The 17,291-nt window shown below is 39.2% G+C and overlaps 1 pseudogene; it reads left to right on the top strand.

Annotated features, from left to right (window-relative positions):
• Nucleotides 1-1,570: 1,570 nt before the first annotated feature.
• The window catches only part of LOC100726904 (ELL-associated factor 2-like), a 30,354-nt pseudogene continuing 14,633 nt past the window's right edge, over nucleotides 1,571-17,291 (top strand).

Below are 17,291 nucleotides of genomic sequence, written 5' to 3'. Positions count from 1 at the left end.
AACCACGACCTCACTGTAGCCGCCTGTTTTCATTCTCAAAACTCCTAGGTGCTCAATAGGTTGAAAATACAGCCACCCTTGCATTATGATCACCGGGTTATTTTGCTTTATCATCGGATTATTCCAATGACAAAAGCTTTCAATAATGCTGGAGGTGCATTTTTAAAATCCCCAACCTCGTTTTTGGTGCTTGACAGAAATAATATATTGTTCAGGAATTAGCTTTACATGAAAACGTGAAAAAAATTAATTGGCTTCATAAAAATTTGAAGGTGTATTTGATCTAAGTAGAAGTAACCCATTGAAATGGAAGTGTATCTTTGATTATTGCTTGTAGAATTTGAAAAAAGTATTTATCTCTACCACTTCCTGTCCCGAATGGCGTATTGGTTAAGACATAATGACAAGACAATGTATCACAAGGCACAAGAATGTGTCACAATTATATTCTATTATATTTTGACTATGTAAATTACTTCTATATGTAAATTTTATTTTAAATCTTCACCCAAATATTTACTTCAAAATTCAGTGCTGCCCAATACTAATAATTTAAAAAGAGTGGAAAATATTTTTCACCTCAAGCAGTCACAGGGATAATAACACTTAGCCAGGCAGAGGCCCCGAACTTGTGTTAATTACATATTGCATTTTTAAATAGAAAATTAAACATATTTGTGCTGATAAAAGTAGGCTGGACACAACATTTGTAACATTAATTCTGATAATATCACACATATTACAATTACAGTTATGATTACTTGTGATTGTTAAAATACTCAGACAGCTGAAGGCAGAGGAGCCAGCAGCTGCACGTCCTCTCTGACCATGGCTGCACCCAAGGCTGGGAGTGGCTGCCCGCAGCCTTCCCTGTGCACCCCGGGGTGCTTTTCCTGTCCTCTTTGCTGCCCCACCTACTTAGTTTCTTGATAAAAGGGGGACTGAGAAACAGAAGGAAACTGCAGTGCAGTGCATCAGGAAAGTCCTTTCTCGGAACAAGCCCCATAGCACGGCAGAGGGTCCGGGGAGCCCGGCTTCTCTAGCTCATCCTCAGAATACCTCACACTCTGCCCTGCTTCAGTGGGCTCATTGGAAAAAAGGTGTTTACTCATCAGTTCACTATTTCTATTAAAAATACATACTGTATCATTTTTATCATATTTAATCCGGTCAAAGGAAAAAGACTGGTTTTTGAAAAACTCACAATGTGTGCTTCCATGGAATTCACCCATGTTGGAGTACTGCATTACAAAGTGCCAAAACAGTTTGAAGAAAATTTAGAAATGTTTGAATCAGCTTCAGTTATTTGAAAGCATTTTTTAAAAATTTAGACTCTAGATCCAACTACTGAGATTTAAAGTAAATTAGAAAGGTTGTGATTTTTTTGTTTTGTGTTTTTAGAATGCTTTAAGATGCATCTTATGAGGTTGATCTGTATAGAAATGAAGCTCTTTTTGCCATAAAGACGAGTTCATGGTTAAATGTGTTGAAGACTCAGAACAAGGCCAACATGAGGATAATTTTGCTATTGTGATCCCTGAGCTTGACATGGGGCCTAACATAAGGCGGGATGCAGCACACAAGTTGGAAATGGGAAGCGTTTAGGCTGATAGGCACCGCCTGGCCCTTCCTGGAATCTGGAAATCTCTCCCTTGTTGGAGGCTCTTCTGGCTTGAAGTCCAGTGCCCGCGTGACCCGTGCTCCAGTGGGCTCATCGGCTAGGGTGGGTCTGTCCTGTGAGGCCAACTAGGTGAGGTGACAAATTAGTATGTTCTTTGTATTTCACTGCCTCCTGAGATTAAGAGAGGCTTTTAAAAGAAATTGGAAGATTATGAAAGTTTCTAAACTCCATCGGAGCTGTGGACTGTCCTTTGGACTGCAGGAGAGGACAGTGGCTGTGCTGTCGCTGTCACTGATGGACTTGGACGGGTGGTGTTTCTCCCACCCTGGGCAGTGTCATGAAGGAAAGTGCTGGCTCTCAACCAGCTTGCATACTCCTGCACCTCTCTGGCTGCGTGACTACCCTTCTGCCGGTGACTACAAATGGCTGATCTTCAGGCTGTATGAAATGTAACAAAGGTAAAATTTGTCACATTTGATGATTGAAAATAATATACTCTAATATGTAAAACATGTTATACACATGGATATAATTTATGTGTGTACATATTTATATGTACATGCAGATACATATATAAATGTATAAAGTTCATATGTCCATATGGATTCAACACAGATATGCAGTACATACAGATATACAATATTTAATACTACACATATATGTAAAGCACTAATAGTATAGTAAAGGAGGAGAAATACAGCCCCTGTGCTCTGAAATCCTTGAAACTATAAATATTTACAATTGATTTTCACTAATAAGTACTTTGCATGAACTTTTCATGAAAAAACACCTGAATAATCTCAGTGAAAGAAGGCAATGTTTGTAATAAAACTAATGCAGATTAAATTTTCTGTGAACATGGTACAGCAGATGAATAACATTCTAAAACTTTACTGAATGAATCTGATGCCTCAAATTACCAAAATATGGGTTTGGGTAGATATTAACTAGTAGTATCCTGAATAGCTATTCTGTTTTATATGAATATTTGACATTTTATTGCTAAAATAATTTAGAAAATAGCTTAAATCATCATGTTTTACTGACTCTACAATAGACTTTCTCTCTTTGCCTTATTAAAGCCTTTTCTCTGTGTTTCCTTTTTCATTTTCTTCTTTTCCATCTATGTTGACCAGAACGAGGGTCCTTAGCAGAGGCAGAATATTTGGGGACTTAATCTTCACAGCGTTTAGCATTAAAATCATGTTGCCCTGAATTCTAAATTATCTTTATCTTCCCTGACATTTCAAGATCCCTTTTGAGAACTATTTTTTGGTGGCGCATTGTTCCTCATGTCCAGATCCTTAATTGCATGACCATCAGCAGAGTGATATACAGTATGTTTAAAGATCACACGTTGCTGTAAATCTCAGGCACAGTGACGTGGTTTATAAGGCAAATTACAACTCTATTGGACTCCTTTACAGCGATTAAGATTGTTCATTTTGTTGACTCTCTTTGGCCACAGTAGGTAATTATAAAAATAAAAAAACCTGGCTTTTGATAAAAAATGACCAATGATGGAATAAAGAGTTCTCAGACTAAGGCACTGCATCCTCCTTAGATTTTGTTGAATTTGCTAGAAATTCTAGCATGGAATGTCATCTGTAAGTTTCATTCTTGTTGACTTAGACTTTATTAATATGTAATATGAAGTAAAATGAAAGACCCTATCGCCCTTCTTGCTGGGGATGCCTAAGGGACTGAGCGAGCTCCTTACCTGTGGTCACGAAGACATGGTAGTTTACTGTCCACATCCACCTACTATGCTTCCCTCTCCCACATACGAAGCCCTGCTGTGTATTGGTAATGTATCCTCTAACATTAGGTTTCAAAAGGAAATTTTATGCTGCTAAAAAGTCTAGGCATATTTATTTTGGCTTTCATCAGGCTTACATTGTGCTCATGAATACATAAAGGGACGGATCACCAGCAATGTGATTTCAGTATCACAGGGGACAATTTCCTAAATGTGAACAGCTAATTTAGTTACGAGATTAAGTGTGAAATATATTTAATATCCCTCTGATCTAACTTTGTCACAATATTCTAAGCTAGCGTGAAACTACTAAAAGAGTTTCCTGTCTACTTGATGAAAACAATATCGTCTCTCTAAATCTTAAAACGCTTGTCCCCTTCAGCCACAACCCCCAGTACAATCTGTGCATCTGTGTCTTCTCCACTTTCTTTTTTTTTTTTTTTTTTTTTTTTTTTTGCATCTTGCATTGGGGTTATGAGGATTTTACATGTATTACGCTTCCATCATTAGGATTCAGAACTCATTTTATGTTGGTACCTAGCATTATTTTATGGATCTTTTGTTTTTCAATTCTGAGGCCAATACATTAATTTTATTTGAACAGTTACTTTTTTTAAAAAAATTGAAACAAAAGCATATTCAACTTGTATAAGTAGGTTTTTAAAATTCAGCTTATTAAATTGTAGAGATAACATTGATTATCTTAAAATTTTATAATAGTTTTCAAAATTTTGACTTTAAGAGACTTATAAAAAATAAATTAATATTATTCTTATTCAATCTTATTTGATAAGAGGAGAAAAGTGAGTTGATTAAGAGTAATTTAAGTAGTAATACTTATATTCATTTATTTTTAAAAATGTAGCAATGGGTGTGCCATAAGTTTATGACATTAAAATCTTAGTCTTCTTTAATTCATTCATAACATGTTCTACAAAATCTTTTTGATATTTTTTAATTTTCCATTTTAACTCAAATTGAAAAATTCAATGATAATTGACCAGCTCAGTAAACAATGGATGTGGGATTTCAGGATGTTGATCAATACCAAGAGTCCTCTCCATCAGCTCTCCTGGAACCTCGGCAGAATAACTAATACAATTAGATATTGATGGGATGTCACATGCTCTTTATGATCAGCAAGGAACTGCAATACTCAACATCATTCCTCAGTGTGTGTAAGTGTGAGTGTGTGCGCGTACGTGTGCATGTGTGTGTGCCTACACTTGAGCCAAGGGTTTTAGGAAAATGAGACCTTGTCCAGGTAATTATTAGCTTCAGAATCAATTATTTGCCAGAATTTCACTTATTTCTTTGATTCATCGTGATTGTAACATGACGAGTACCAATATTATACAGATTTCTTCTTTATTCAGTCCTCAGACAGGCAATGTGATGCCCTGTCCTATGCATAATGCCTGCCTGGCTTCCTAAAATGAGGAAATGCACCTGAAACAGGTCTCAAACAATCCGTCCCCTGACACCAAGCACTGCAAATTTATCTATCCACAGGCCTGCTCCAGGGAGCCAGTTCTTTGCAATGTAATGTAGGCCTCAAACGAGAAGAGCCCTAGAAAGTTGGGCAGTACACCAGGTTTTCCATGCAGCCTGGACTTTCTGATTGCAGATATTGAACCAATAATTGGAAATTTTGAGCCTTGCTGAAGGCATGTGTCAATACGCTATGCATCTCGATTGAATTTAGCACTCTTTCAGCTCTGCGTCTTCAAGCAATATTCCCTGTAGTCAGTGATTAGGTGTTCTCACAGAGGACAGTCCTTGCTACTTACGTCATCACAATTAAGATTATAAATTCCGTAAGTCTTTGAAAAATTACTTTTGTTCATTCCCATATAAAACATTAAATACCTATTAGTGCAAATTTTGTGTCACTAAAATACACAAGGAAATCTAGAAACCAGCAATGTTTTGATCAATATAGATTGGAAATGAAAATGAATGGAGAAATATTCACATGTAAACATTTAGTATCTAGAATAGTTAGAGAAATAAGAATTTTACGCCTAGGGTTGACACGAACCTATGTCTGGTCACAGGGTAGGTTGGGTGTTGGGAGGTTGGGAGTTCCTAAATCTCACATGTAGGGTGAGATTGGCAACAGTTCACCCAATCTGATATTCTATGGTTCTTGTGCACTTTCCACATCATTTGTAAAGGGAAGCAGAACTACCTTCAGAGTTGTTGTATGCCCAATACCTGAGTCAACAGAATTTAAATTCTATGAACCAATCTCATTGCTTCGGTAGTGTTCATCAAAGTTGCTCATGTTAGACATGATGCACTATTTGTCTACATGCAATCACAGATGGCTTATCCTGTTTCTAAGAAACAGCCAAGCATTAGGAAGAAAAGGTGTGCCCAGAGTCAAAGATCCGTGGGGAGGTGTACTTCTCCTACAGAGAGCATGTGACCAGACGACACCAGAGCAAGCAGCAGATGATCCCTTTCCAGCACCCCCTAGTGAACAGAAGACAAGCAGCATTTGTCGCAGCAGATGATATCCACAGTCTTTTGTCCCAGGGTGATATCAACTGTCTTGAGACCACTGTGCAGCAGAACTGGGAAGAAAGCAAACTAAAATACTAGATTTGAAATATTTTTCTGTTTTCTTCCATCTGTGTGTGTGTATGTGTGTATGTGTCCTTCTGTTATGGTGGCCTTAGTTTATCTGCAATTTCCCTGTGACACTGGTAGTACAATCAGAGAATTCACCTAAAAAACCATGTGTAATGAATTTTAGTATTTTGAATAACTCTATTTGGGGATAACAGTTTGAAGAGCTATAGTTTCTAAAGTCTTATTATACAATATGATAGATAGGTAGAGATATAGATATGTACAGACAAATCAACTCGTCCTATTAATTAGGCTAGATAATATTTCCAAAAGAAATTCTCTACCCTACTATTCACTTTGTTTGAGAGTGTGTATTGCCTATGACCTTTGCGCACCGTGATGCCTCTCCCATCAGCAGAACCTCCTGCTGTCTTGGAAATGGCTTCTACCAGCACTGCTGTATACTTCTTGGTGTTCAGCACACTTTCCAAAATAATCACGTGTACATCATTTCTGCCTCACCTCTCATTGTGTGCTTCAACAGGCGTTGCCTCTGGAAATGCTTGGTGCCCCCGTTGCCCTTAGAGACACCACAGTGGCCTCTTGGGAGGTTAGTTGCTACCATCACTATGTTGGTTCTTCATATTTATTTACATCCAGACACATGAGAATTTTTTGCATTGCCTTTAGAAGTAATTACTTCTTTATTTTTGACAATCACTCATTCAAGAACTGTACTTACTGAGTGCCTATTTTGTTTGAAACTGGATTATATCCTAAATTTCTCTATAAAAATCGTATATTAAGATAGTTTCATAAATTTATTTTTGATTTTGGAAAATAACAGATGTGAACACACATTGAACCACACGTTTGACTAATGAAGTGTCTAATCCGTGTTACTCTTAACTGGAGATGGCGTGCTTAGACTTGGTGTAACATTTAGGTCTATATAGCTGCTTAAGCTGGGCTCTATCCTTTGGTTATCCATGTGGCTGTACTGCAAAAATCCAAATATTTCTACAAAATTAATTCTCTTTTCAACTTTGTATTAATAGAATAATTCATACAATCTTTGTTCATTCTTTTGGTAATTGACTACTTAAACACAGAGCTATGCCTGAGAGTGAACCCTGGGGATTTTGACTATCTGTTTCCATTACATGGAGTCACCACCAGGGAATACCATCCCCATACCATCCATTCTGGTGTTTGCTATTGAAAGCCTATTTAGCAATGGAGAGTAATAATCAGGAACATGAGGTCTTTTTAAGAAAAAGCCTGTAAATGACTCTTCTAAGTCTTCTCTAGAATTAGAATAGCAGATGCTCATTCATTTCCCTTGTGGACAACCTGGCTGGGTTCATTGCATCCAGAGACGGAAGCAGGGCTGGCTTCCTCTTCTGCATCTCTGCAAAAGCACTGCTCCCTCGCGTCCTACAATCGCAGCCTCTGCAGATGTGTCAATCAACCAGGTTTTTACTATTGATCAGATCTACCTACAAAGGACTCCCTTACTCAAAAAAAAAAGGAGGAGTTTCTTATTGCTGGGTAGAAATGTGGTTCAAAATATATGATGACTGAAACTCTTCATTGTGTCATTCAGGGTTGAAGCAAATGTGGGGCGATCTCTATAGAGATAACTACTGCATTAAAGTACAGGATGCAAGATCCATTCTCAAAATTTATTTTGGCCTTCATTAAAATTTATTTTTGTTTGAAAATTTTTCTGTCAATAACTTTTTAAAATAATGCTCAGATCATTTTATCTCCTCCCCAAATCTTAGATTTTCCTGATAGTGATCTCAAATTAGACAACAATGCTCCAATCATTATTTAGATTTAAAGAGATAAATAAATTATAGCTTTATAGTACAAATGCATATTTTGGTTTTAGTAGTGAGGTTAGGGTTGAAAGAGGGCACTCAATGGCTTTTGTGAAATCTGTTGCTAAATCAGATGTAGGTAGAAAAACTTACAGTTTTATCACTTGATCTTATCTGTTATCGGTTTACAATATAATCTTACACTGTATTTTAATCAACTCTTGGGAGTTAAGATTTTAGGTTCTTACAACTTGACTTTCATAAGCTTAGCCTCTATTCGTTCCTCACTCTGCATAGAGTGAGGTCTCTAAAACTAAATGGAGAAAAGTCAACATGTTTTGCTCTGTGGTTCCAAGTCCAAAAGGAAGTAAATATTTCCATCTCTAAAGAAGCACAGGTTCAAGTTGTTGTGAATTTCACCAGCAGGAAGAGAGAAAATGGGCCAGCCCCAGTGGACTGGTAGGTCCTCAGTGAGCCTCTCCCATCTGACTGTTCTGCTGCTGGCACAAGCAAGGTGTTTGTCACCCTGCTGCATGTAGCAAACTGTCATGATCATTCCAATGCTGTGGTCTCAAACACCTGTTACTTCAATGTGCAGTTTAATCCATGCCACTTACATGATTAATGGCCTCACTGAGTGACCAGAATCCTATTTTCAAATAATGCACTTTCTATTAGTGGAGTAAGCAGATGACAGCAATTGTGGTGTGTCCAAAGACATGTTCAGTAGAAATCTAAGGAATGACATCTCTTCAAGCTTGAAGGCTCTGGAAAGAACTGACTGTATGACTACATCCTAAAGGAAAAGGATTATCTCCTCATTTGAGGAACTGATAAAAGGAGATGGTCAGGGAATGATGGGGGCAAAAATGCATCCGCTTCTCACATGATTGAAACCAAATGCATAGAGGAAAATAAAATCATGCACACTGAGAAATTTCAAAGAGGTGTGGTGGGTATTGGAGAGTTAGATTCACAGGCAATGGACAATGAAGGTGGAGAAGGACAAGGGGCAGTTGTGGGTGTGGTCTCCACCGAGCTCTCACCCTAACAAACAAGCATGTAACCTTGCAGGACACATGAAAGACAGATAGACAGATTTTTACCTAAGCAAACTTGCCAAGGCCTCGAGCAGAATGTTTTTGAATAGCACACTTTGCAAGGCCACTGTCTATTTGAAGGACTGATTTTAGGCATCCCTTAGCCGATTATGGCTTAGATAGGTGTGGTTTCTTAAGCACAGAAAGAGTAAGACAGTCAAGTCAGAAGTCCAGAAACTGCTGAACTTAAAGGAGACCTTGAGGGCCATTTTCAAGTCTGAATGAATGTGTAGCTGGTGAAGGCAACATGTTGGAGGGGACGGGGTGGGCGTGGGGTCCAGACAATTGTGGAAGAAGGAAGACTCATCGGAGAAGTAACCTATGTCAGATTTCAGTCTAGCAAGTTTAAACCTTCAAAGATCAAGGCAGAGTTGACAAGGCTAAATGGGAAAGGTTGGTGCTCACTTTGTGAGCAATTCCCACACTGAGGAAGATAGAGTCTCAAGGCAGAGGGGAGGATAAACTCATCTGAGCGCAGCATCAGAGCAGGAGGTCAGTGGGTAAAGAGGGGAGGGGAGAAGGACCAAGAGTTTACATTACCCCAACGGGAAGGAGGTACCTAGCAGTGAACTGTAACCAAGATCATTAAATACTGACAGAAAAATAAGAAGATTCTGGTTCATACATGAAATGGTTTCTGTATTTCTGTTCAGACAGAATACTCTCTAAGTTACAGATCACATCTCTTATCACCTTCCTGGAAGCCATCTGCCACTAGAATCCAAAGAAAATATCCTTGACTGGATATTTTTTTCTAATAAAATTAACTCTTATGCATTAACTCATTTGGCCATGAGCCTGACTCTGTGGGAAAAGCATGAAAGGTAAGATTAACTACATGTTACAAATAAAAAATTAGTGCATGCCGAAGTGTAGAGACTAAGTCATACTAGCACAACCAGTAAAGGGCATGAGTAGAGCCCCTGTCTAGCACTCAGAATCCACCCCGTGGGTGTTTGTAGTACACTGAAGTCTCTGTAGTCAGATTATAAATGGCTCAAGGCAATGTTTAAATACACTGGTTTTCAGATATTCAGCACACTGTATGTATGGAGCAGGTGTTTATTAGGTGCTCATTTATTAAAATAACAAGAATTGAAATTAATTTAGATGCAAATGGCTGTGCAGCAGTGTCCATCACCTCTATTCAGCGTGGACTCCGGGACTCACGGTCCTGCCTTCATGCTTGTAGACAGTGGACCTCGATTTTCTCTTCTCTCATGGGCATTGTCCAGTTTTCCCTAAAAAAAGAGGCTGAGAGATGGGTGGGACAGACCTTTCTGCTTTTCATATTATATTAACCACGCAGATTAATCATAATCAGTCAGTGTTATGTGCTGTCATTAATTCCACATCTGAAATCTATGCCCTCAGTGTGAGCTCAGTAGATATTACCTATTGGCTGACAGGTTGACCAGCTAGCTGATTGATTATTTCACTGTGAAACCTAAATTTTGAGGACCATAGGAATATTTTTTTTCCTGTAGCATTGGGATACAGTCGAGAAAAATAAGTATGAAAAATTTCTATTTGTATTGATTGGTATTTATGTACATTGACATTTCACCTACTGAGTCATAAAAGTGTCATATTTTGCCCTTAAGTACTTCTATTTACAGCTTAATCAGGATACAATTTATGTACCATAACACTTACCCATTTAAAGTGTATTGTTTCGTGTTATTATATTCACAACTATTTAGCACGCTCAAAAATTTACAATGATTGCTAATTCCAGAGCACACTTATTGCTCCGAAAAGAAAGCACTTTATCCTTTATCTGTCACTCTCCACATCACCCACCCTATTGGCCCTAGAAATTCATAGTGTACTTTCTATCTGTATGATTTGCCTGTTCCAAATATTTCATACACATAGAATCATAAACTATGTGGCATTTTGTGACTGTTGTTTACACTCAGCGTAGCATTTCCAAGGATTCCCCACATTGTAACCTGTGTACTGCCTTCTCTGTTTTCATTGCCAAGTCATATTATATAGCACAATATACTCTACTTTGTTCCTGCGTTCATCAGTTGATAGACGATTATTCTGTCTCTATATGAAGACTATTGTGAAAAATACTGCTATACATTTTCAAAAATGTTCAAGTTTTTGTGTGGACACATGCTTTTATTTCTTGAGTGTATTCCTAGCAGTAAAATTGCTGAGATGTATGGTAGGACTATGTTTAGCATTGTAAGAAATAGCAAACTATTTCTCAAATTAGTTGTACCCTTTTATATTCCCACCATCAATGCACAAAGGTTTCATCGGTTTCTTTTGATCATGGAATGTTCCATATGTGAAAAGTCTCTTTTCTAAAACTAGGAGTGGAAAAAGTATTTAGGTCCCTTTGGGAGGTAAATAATAGTGATCATATTTATTCACTTTTGTGTGGAGTGGGTTCATAAATGGCGAAGTTCAGCATTCGCCTACTCTGGCCGGTCTCTGAGCATAATGTTTTGGCCTGCTGTATAATTTATACTTCAGGTGGGTATGGCAGTCCCATTATAAGAAATCTCATTTTCTTTATTTAGTGATCATTCTTCCTAAAAAAGAAATGATAAGAAAAGCCATCAAAGTCTTTCTTGTGAGTCTTTTGAGGTTACAGAAACTACATTTAAAAATAGATTAACTGGCTTCTTTTAATTACATTTCCCTGAAAATGCAGAGGCAGTGACACAGGATTAAGCTATCTGCTCGCTACTCTCCTTATACTGATGACTAAAAAATAAGGGGGGGGGCACACAAAAGTTGGCACACAGAACTGACACACCAGACATCTTCAGAGGTGTCTTGATAGAGGGCTTTATTTGGAAATATTCCAGTAAATGCGTGACCTACTGTGCTGTCTGCTATAACTCCTATGTGAATTATATTTTAAATTAATATCCCCACATTCTGATCTTCATATTTCACATTTTAGGAGAGATTTGATACCACTGTTAAATTTGTATTATTTACCAAGGTCAGATTTGGCTTCTGATGCTAACAAAGAAGAGAGGAGATACAGGTATCAAAAGGGGCATGTTGATGCTGAAAACTGTGATCACTAATTTATGTACCCATAACAAGCCTGTCCTTTACATGTTTCCATGGGGCCTGATATCTCACCTTGTTCAGTTCATGAAATCAGAGCTCACTCCTTAGCATGCCATTCACGTACGTGTACAAGGGCTTCTCCCAAAATGGGTGATCCTATTTCTTACTTAATAGATTGTGTCTTCTTTTCTTTTCCCTTTTTTTTTTCCTCACAGGCACTCATAATGTGAAAGAAACAAGTTTTGCTGTATTTGCATGCCACATGAAGCATTCATCTCTATTCCTTATGGCCAGCAGCACTTTCTGTTCAATTAAAGAGAGATCAGCAACTCACAAAGAAAACCAAATTTCCATCAAGAACTCGGAGAAGATCATGAATTGCTCCATCAGCCCCCTGCAGCAGTCTCGACAGAATCTTTTTCACTCAGAGGGGGCGTGAAAGTGAGATTTGATGTAATACTTTCCTAAAAACCCACAGTGAATAAGGTAGTCTTGGAGAAAGTTCCTGGATATAGATTACCTATAAAAAGAATAAAAGGATGAACACTGAAGATTTTTCATCACCGTAAACAAATAATTTGTGATCACTTCACACTCAAACCACAAATAGAAGCAAGAATTAGAAACGCCCCAAGCTGCCCAGCATATACATATATCACCGGTGTGCGGTAATGAAGATTACCTGATAAAGATCACAATATGACAGTTTTCCTTTTGCATTGGCTGCTGAACAGCCAGAAACGGTTTTCTGCGGCCGGCCAGCTATTGATCCACCCCTCTCTTGTCAGTGATGCAGTTAATGGGAATTCCACAGGCAAATAAAAGCTACATTTTGTCTTCATTTTCATCTGAAATATGAGCTGGTCCTTTGTACTCTCGACAGTCATTTATTACTCATTTTCCTTTATTGATGTTTATGAGCTGAAGCATAAAATGATTCTCAAATGTGGTTTAATTGAGACAGCAGTTGACACTGTAACCATGATTACTGGTGCACCGTCAGCGGCAGAAAGACCATGAATCAAGGTTTGCTTTTCATTGGTCTTGGAGGCAGCACGTGGGAAAGTGTCCTTAAAAATCAACCAGGCTGGAGCCAAAGAAATACGCCGATTTATCTTCATAGGTGGTGGGGGAAAGGGTGCCCGGCCCTTAACAGGCTACCACACGGCTGCACCGGGCTTCTTGGGACTTGACATTCAAGGGCTTGCTTTCCTACTATGGTAGGTTCTTTTAAAATGGGGCCTGCATTATTATTTTTTAAATATTTTGAATTAAATGACTAATCTAAAAAAATCATAGGAGAAAATGTGCCAGACACAGCAAGGGGGGGCGGCCCAGTCACTCAATTCATTCGTAAAATGGTAAGAACAATCAATACTGTGGAGAAGTATTTTTTATATGCAGTTATTAACTCATAAGCTACAGTATATCTCATCTCATTTCGACAACAGCTGAGGTCTCCATCTCCCCCTGGAGACCCCTGCAGGTCCCATTATGAGAATCATAAATAATATGTGCTAATGAGATATGAATTGATTATGTTGGAAAAGCTGACATTTTCATCCATCATTCTAAATGATGTTTAACAATGGATTACCAGCCAGTAATTCCTCTGATATGAGATTAAATAAAATAGCTGGCTGTTTCAGCAGGCTAGCTCAAGGAGATGGCAATAAATCTGCTCAATTACTGTATTACCAATCCGTTTTTCACTGCTAAGGATATTATTATTTCATTTAGACTTGTTCATGCATCATAGATTATTTTATTTCAGGCAGTCACTGGGAGAAACTGTGGCGTTTTATGCACTGAGCTGTGGCACGGAGGGCTTAGCGGGAGTACAGTAAGAGCCCCTCTGAGGGCCCCAAACACCCCAGGAGAGGCCGGCCTGCTGCCCCCAGGCTGAATGGGCGACATGTGAGCCACATTTTAGAGGGAAGCATTTTGCTTTCAACCCAATTTTCTTTACTTATCTGAAAAGTCTCAACCAAAGGATACTGCCCAGGAAACTGATCGATCGAAACAAGATTATCAGATCCTCTAAGATGATTTGGTCCTCATCTCAATCCTGTGGTAGATTGAGAATTAGATCACAGACCCTATCCTTTGGCCCGGGAAATTAGGTTAACGGCCACGGCAATACAAAGGGTAGCCTTTCTCCTCACGCCACACAAACACACAGCATGCACACTTTGTTGATGAGGAAGGGGTTAGGGAGAAAGAATTTTTCTGGTCTTCCAAGTGTACTTGCTGTGTCCCACAACCCTGAGAAGGTCTTAGGCTAAGCTCAAGGTGCCAGTAATAGGAAAATAACAGAGGAAAAAGTGATCTGAAAAGATTCAGCAATTCACTCTGTCATTCATGAAATCATCCATTTATCAAGAGACTCAGGAAAGACAAGGTCAGCACCAGCCCAAGGCCAGTCCCTGTGTGTACCTGGGAACCACACCAACTAGAAGAAACAGCTTTGTCAGTGCCTCCAGGAAACACTCCATCCTCTCTCCCTGGTCCCGTTCCACAGCCTTCTCTGTGCTAGCTGGAGAGGCTGGACAGCAACCAGCTCCACCATGAGCAGAGGACAATGTCATCCTCTCACTGCCCTGTACTTCAGAAGCTCATGGTGGTACAGAGGCATGTGATGCTACTGGAGCCCACCCACAGAAAGAAAGCCCGGAAGTGTTACTCCCAATGACATTTTGATGGGAGCTGGTGGGCAACTGTTTCTGTCTTTTTTCTCCAGACAGCTGGCTCACAGGAGGGCTTCAGAGGCTCTTCCAGGGCATGTTTTAGCAAGGATTTAGTACTTGGTACCAAACCCAGCTTGAGATGGTGCTCATTTGCCTTTTTAGTCCTTGGCACACCAATCTTTGTCTTAAATTCTGTGCCCTGAATTGTATGTTTAGCAGCAGCACCACCAACAACAACAAAAACAGCGAAGACGGTAATGGAGACCCTGGGTCACACGGTGTGTGCAGATGACCACAGGAGGCAGATCGCATTGGTGGACTGGAGTTCTGGACAGTTCCATGCAAGACTGATGGAGTCAGGAAGCGGAGACAGATGCTATCACAATGCAGCATGACATTTCCATGATAATTTAGGACACAATACTAGTACAAGGCAGACATTGCAATGTGTAATAGCTGTGACTCTCGCATGAGATGAGTTACTGACAATTATCAGGTTAAGGGTTCTGGAATGGACTGATGTTGTGAAATCATTGGAGGCTTGGTACATCAAGGTACATCAAGGTGTGAGGCCCACAGTAACCTCACACCTGCCTGCAGTCTGTGATGGCCAGAGGTCTCCAAGGTCAGCTTCACAGAGGACCACATGTCCAGCAGACAGAAGGGCAGTAGTCTGGGTCCCAGCCAGGCCTGGCCCACCGGCACAGCAGTGGACCTCACAGGGCACAAAGATGCAGTAAAGACTTTTGGAAATGGCATTATACATAAATTTACTAGTGGCCTTAAGTCTTTGCCCTCTTTTTTTCACCTATGCCTTTTCCAGTGAGAACTTATGTTTTCCTTCATGAAGGAGGCAGTCTGTTTTCACTCTTTCATTCTAAACTGTTCTTGTAAATTAATTGCTTAAATCTAGAAACACAAAAGTGTATGCTAGGAAATCTTAATCTGTGATGACTAAGTTTGTATGTCAGTTTGGCTAGGCTATGGCACCTGATTTTTGTTTAACAATCAGACTAGATCTTGCTATGAAGTTATTTTTTAGATGTGACTGACATTTAAATTGCATCTAAAACATACCTAGAGCAGGTGAGTTTCCATAATGTGAGTAGCTGTCTCCCCATTAAGTTGTCTCTCTACTCTATTCCCAGTGCATCTATCAGAGATCTAAGTCAGCCTAAGGAACTCTGAGATGGCTCAGGGAAGCATATATCAGGATTTGAGTTTCATCGTGTCTCTTCTTTCATCTCTCAGAGATACAGTTGGAAGATCCTTGTATTCTGACTTCAACTTTTCCCAAGCCACGTTATTACTGTTACCCTCTCCAGTGCTGGGCCTTTAGTCCAACCACCAGTGTTTCTCTTTTCAAAGATATTAGAATGTTGCTGGAGAACAAAGAAATACTTCCTCTCCAACAAATAAAAAGGAGAACAGTAAGTAAAACTAATGTCAATGTCCACCTGCCTCCAGATATGCAGTAAAAATGTTTCATATTATTAGTGAGTAAATATGCATCAGTAGAAATAGATGAAATATTTTCCTTTATGTAATATAAATATAGCATTATAGAGCTGATATGAATGACAGAAAAATACAAAATATAATTTCAGAGTTGCCTTAAGATACAGGTAGGTGTTTTCTTTTTTTTAAATTTTTTTCTTATTTTGAACGTAGTAAAATACAAGAGAACAAAGCCAATTTAGACAGTGCAGTGAAATTGGTACAGAACTTCATAGCAGGTTACCGAGATAACAGTAATAGGTACCACAGTGTATCTCATTATCTTCATAATATTGTTCTTTCAATCAGGTATAGCAAAATAAAATGGAATACAGAACATTTTAGAACTTATCAAAACAGAATATTGAATAGAGTAGTACCACTAATCAGAATAAAGCAATACAGTGGTAAAAATATTCACCTTCAAAGAGAGGGTAGAAGGAAGTCCTCCTTATTTGCTATATTGCATGTGGTCAGGCAGGGGGTTTAGCTCAGCGGCATTAAGTGCCTACTTGGCAAACTCCAGGTCATGAGTTCAATCCCTGGCACCAAAACAAAACAAAACAACAACAACAACAACAAACAAACAAATGAACAAACAAAAAAATCTCAAAACAAAAGCATATGGTCAAACTCCCAAGAGATGCTCACATCTCTGACTGCCATCTGCTAATGGTGGGGGGAGGAGGAATGTCTGATTCTCAGCCCGTGCACCGGTAGGCTCACTACCCCTTAGCAGGGGGGCAATCTGATTGCTTGGTTTCCCAGCGCCCTAAGTTCCAACATGGCACAGATCTCAGGAGATGCTGGTGGTTCTCCCCTCCAGGTGGCTGGGGCCTGCTGAGTCACAGCTACTTATGGGGATGGGGGGTGGGGGGGCTGGTTGCTTGGTTCCCCAGCACCCTAAGTTCCAACATGATTGGTATTTTCTTAGTCTTGTTTCAGAAAGTTCATTTTATAAGGAATTATAAAAAGTAAGGGAAGTGTTCATTTTTTAAGGACTGAAAAAACAGAGGGGTAGGTTTCACTCAGGAAGCTGAGGCAGGAGAATCACAGCAAGTCTGAGTCTATCTTGGCCTAGGAAGCGAATTCAAGTCCAGCCTGAACTGCATACTGAAACTCTGTCTCGAAAGAAAGGAAGAAAGAAAGAAAGAAAGAAAGAAAGAAAGAAAGAAAGAA

This window comes from Cavia porcellus, unplaced genomic scaffold (genome assembly GCF_034190915.1).
Source record: "Cavia porcellus strain 051 isolate PalLab524CR breed Dunkin Hartley unplaced genomic scaffold, mCavPor4.1 scaffold_20, whole genome shotgun sequence".
NCBI lineage: Eukaryota > Metazoa > Chordata > Mammalia > Rodentia > Caviidae > Cavia > Cavia porcellus.
This window is presented reverse-complemented; position numbering and strand designations above follow the sequence as displayed.